This window comes from Monodelphis domestica, chromosome 7 (genome assembly GCF_027887165.1).
Source record: "Monodelphis domestica isolate mMonDom1 chromosome 7, mMonDom1.pri, whole genome shotgun sequence".
NCBI classification, from domain to species: Eukaryota; Metazoa; Chordata; class Mammalia; order Didelphimorphia; family Didelphidae; genus Monodelphis; species Monodelphis domestica.
The window spans coordinates 17,591,909-17,596,288 of NC_077233.1; positions in this window are offsets into that span (position 1 = coordinate 17,591,909).

Sequence of the window (4,380 nt, forward strand, 5' to 3'; positions counted from 1 at the left end):
TAACATAAAAGTTCCCCAAACATTACACATGCTAACGAGGTTAACGTCTGGTTCATAAATGGAAGATTGGCGAAGGGAGGAAAATAGGACGCGGAATTTCACGAGCTCACGGAGGAAGAGTTGGAAGCGAGGGGGAAGGAAGCAGAATTAGAGGAGTCGGAGGTGAAGTTCGAGGACCCTGGAGTGATGAGAGACGGGGGGGGGCACCCCAGGAGCTGGGGGGGTTAGTCCTTAGGAAGGAAGCTACTGCCATTTCCTCAGCTCTTGAAGTTGTCAGTGGCTGACCATGTCGAGCCAGACTCGGTGACCACTGAGGACCTCGGAAGGCAGCCTCCCCTGCCCCAAACTGGAGCTATTAATCACGGGCTCCCGGATTAGAAGGCGCTTAAGTGTATGTCAGGGACCCTGAGGGTTGCTCTGGCCCAAAGCCAAGTTCCTGCTGCAGATAGTGGAGTCCATTTCTGGTCATCATCATGGATTAATGGGATCGTATGTGACTTGGAAATCAGTTACGGATGGAAATACAGTCATCTTAACGAGGACCTCAGTGAGCTCACTCTTCAGAAGCCGCCCAGACAGGGAAGGGTGGGGAAGAGAGCATTCAGAGACGGGGACTCGAGGGTTCACTAGCTGTGTGACCTTGGGCAAGTCACTTTTCCTCTCCAGAAAATCAAGGGGTGGGATTAGGGGACTTCTCAGAACCTTTCCAGCTGCGCTATGGGATGGGTTTTCACCAGACCGATATCACTTTGGCTTTGCTGAAGTGAAAATCAATGAGCAGGAAACTCTGGGAGAGGAGGATGTTGGCTCTGTAAGAACCGGGATGGCTTTGTTTTAGTGCCCTTAAGAAATGCTTGACTGAATTGAGATCAGAGAGGCACAAAAGAATAACGCCTGGCTACAGAGCAAACATGGGAAAGGAACCAAAAGGCAACATGAAGCCCAGAAAAGTGATCCAGCAAAGGAAAGCACCATCCAGTCCACAAAGGCTTCCCATTGCCAAGCAAGCCCCGATTCTCCAGACAAAAGAAGGTGGCAGCATCCTGGGGAAACCCAGAACTCACCACTCAGTGGTTTTAGAGATCCCCGAGTACTTCTGACGCTCAGAGGGAGCAACGATGGCTCGACGTGGGTAGCCAATGCCCTGGCCCACGGATATATGGGAAACCTTCAGAGGGTGCTCTACCAATATTGTTGACCAAGTCATCCATTTCTTTTTTGTGCAAAGCTATATGATTCCCTCGGCACCAGGAATTCCCAGGGAGGAGACTCTCGCCAGGAAAACAGAGAGGTTAAACGGCTCACTCAGGGTCACTCAGCCAGTACTAGTAAGAAGAGGAACTTGATGCCAGCTCTTCCTAGCTGTGAGGTCGCCCCTCTAAACACTGTGCATTTCTTCCTCAGCTGCCAATTATATAGGACTTTAATAGTATCAATGGGAAATTTCCTTTGAGCCATGCAACAGCCTTGGAGGAAATTATCCCCATTTTACCCAATTTATACCCATTCACTCAACAAACATTTATTTATCCCTTGTTATGTGCTAGGCTCTGAAGATCCGATAGTCCTTGCTTTCAAGAAGCTTATAAGGTAACTGGGTGGCTTCATGGATTGAGAGCTAGGCTCAGAGGTCTTGGGTTCAAATCTGTCTCAGACAATTCTTAGCTGTGTGACCCTGGGCAAGTCACTTAATCCCCATTGCCTAGACCTATCACTCTTCTGCATTGGAACCAAGACACAGTATTGATTTTAAGACAGAAGGTCAGGGAGGAGGAGGAGAAGGAAGGAGAAGGAGGAAGAAGAAGAAGAAGAAGAAGAAGAAGAAGAAGAAGAAGAAGAAGAAGAAGAAGAAGAAGAAGAAGAAGAAGAAGAAGAAGAAGAAGAAGAAGAAGAAGAAGAAGAAGAAGAAGAGGAAGAGGAAGAGGAAGAGGAAGAGGAAGAGGAAGAGGAAGAGGAAGAGGAAGAGGAAGAGGAAGAGGAAGAGGAAGAAGAAGAAGAAGAAGAAGAAGAAGAAGAAGAAGAAGAAGAAGAAGAAGAAGAAGAAGAAGAAGAAGAAGAAGAAGAAGAAAGAAGAAAGAAGAAAGACGAGAGCAGGTATGGAGAAAATTAAATTTAAAATACACAAAAGTAACCTCCAAGGAGAAGACATTAGCGCCTTGGGTTAGTAGGGAGGCTCCATGTAGAAGGTAATAGTTGAGCTAAGCTTTGAAAAAAGCACAAGGTTCCTAAGGGACAGACATACAAAAAGAGGTAGTTGGGTGCTTAGCACATTGCCTGGTACATAGCTGGGCGCTTAATAAATGCTGATGGATTGGTTGGTTCAGTCAATAGAGTGCAGAGCTTGGAGTTCAAGTCTGGCCTCAGACACACTAATTATTTGAGCCTGGCCAAGTAGCCTAACTTCTGTTTGCCTCAGTTTCCTCAGCTGTCAAATGGAGATAATAGCCTCTTGGGGTTGTTGTAAGGATCCAAAAGGATAATATTCATAAAAACTCCTCCTTAAGGAGCTACATAAATGCTATTGTTGTTTCTAAGAGTGCATTCCAGGCATGGCAGAGGGCATGTGGGAGATCAGAGCGCCATGTTCAGGGAATATCAAGCCAATGGATTCCAATGGTACCAAGAGTGCTGGAAGGAGAGTGAAGGGGAAGAAGCCCAGAAGGTCCTTCCATGGCAAACACAAGAGCCTGATGCTTGTCTTCAGGTCCAAAGAGGGCCCAGTGGAGCTTCACGAGCTGAAGCTGCCATGGGCAGCCCTGTTGGGATGGAGGCCGGTCACTCTGGCTGCTAAGCCGAGGCTGGTCTGGAGTGGGGAGAGACAGACCTTCTAACTCCTCCAGCTCAGAGGTGAGGAGATGCTGGCCCAGGATGGTGGCTCCGAGGAGAGAGCAAGGGAACAAGCAGAAGCTCCCAAGGGGGTGGGAATGGAGGGCAGAGCCAAGGATGAGCCTTCAGACTTCATATGGTGGGCACAGAAGCTCTGGCGAGGAAAGGGCCCTGCACGGTGCCCTGGTCTGCCATGATCCTCTGCCATGCTGGGACCACACGAGGAATGCTCTGGACAGGACCTGTTAGGAAGGCACCAACAAGCCAGAGAGAGCCCAGAGAGAGCGGCTGGCAGAGCCGGCCACTGAAGCCTGGGCCACAAGGAACGCAGGCTCTTTAGCCTGGAGAAGAAAAGACTTGGGGAATGTGCCATCCCCACCTTGGGGCTGGGAAGAGGGACGCTGGCTCTACCTGGGCTGGACCAGGCGTAACGGGAGGAAGTTTAAGGGTGGTAGATTTAGCTTTAATGTCTGGGAAGGGGGCAAGGGGGAGGCCAAGGCCTCCTGCTAATAGAGCTCTTCCAAATGGAATGGAAACGTGGAATTGCAAGTGAGCTGGGGAGGAGGGGAGGGAAAGAACATGAATCGTGCCACCCTGGGAAAAGACCCCAAATGAATTCATTGAATACACTTTTTCAGTTCAAAAAATGGGATGGAAACGAGTACTTGGGGAGGGAGAGAATCACCAACCCAACCCCGAAGTGGAGTCCTGACTGACCCCCTGGCCTGAGGATGTCATAGAGGTGATTCTCGGGCAGGCAGGGGCCGGGTGGGGGGTCCTTTCCAAAAAGGAGGTTCTTTGATGCTGCGAGACACCAACTTGGATCACTGAGGCAAAACCAACAAAAAAGAACCCAAATGATTCTCAAAAAAAAAAAAAAACAACCCACAAAGGGGGCAGCTGGGTAACTCAGAGGATGGAAAGCCAGGCCTAGAGATGGAAGGTTCTGGGTTCAAATCGGGCCTGGACAAGTCGTCTAGCCCCCATTGCCTAGCCCTTACCTCTCTTCTGCCTTAGAACTAATATACAGTATTGATTCTAAGGTGGAAGGTGAGGGTTTAAAATAATAATAATAAATTTTAAAGATAAATAAATAAAAACACACATAGAGGGGGCAGCTGGGCAGCTCAATGGATGGAGAGCCAGACGGGAGGTCCCGGGTTCAAATTTGGTCTCAGATGCTTCCCAGCTGGGTGACCCTGGGCAAGTCACTTCACCCCATTGCCTCTCCCTTAAGCTCTTCTGCCTTGGAACCAATACATAATACGGATTCCTAGATGGAAGGTGAAGGGTTAAAAAACAAAACAAAACCCAGAAATGAGGTGTAGGAGCTTCTGCCCTCTTCTGAACCATCCAGCCTGGAGGCACTCACGGCGTCGACCAGAGAAGTCTCTGTTCCACCCCTCAAGTATAGACGCGGTCCGGTTAGCTCAGCTGATAAAGGGAGAAAGGGGGGGGGGGGGGAGCCGCGGGGAGCGTCGCTGGTCCAGCTCTGGATCCGCTGGGTACTGGCGCCACCTAGTGTTCCCAGCGGTTAGGTCAGCAATAGACACG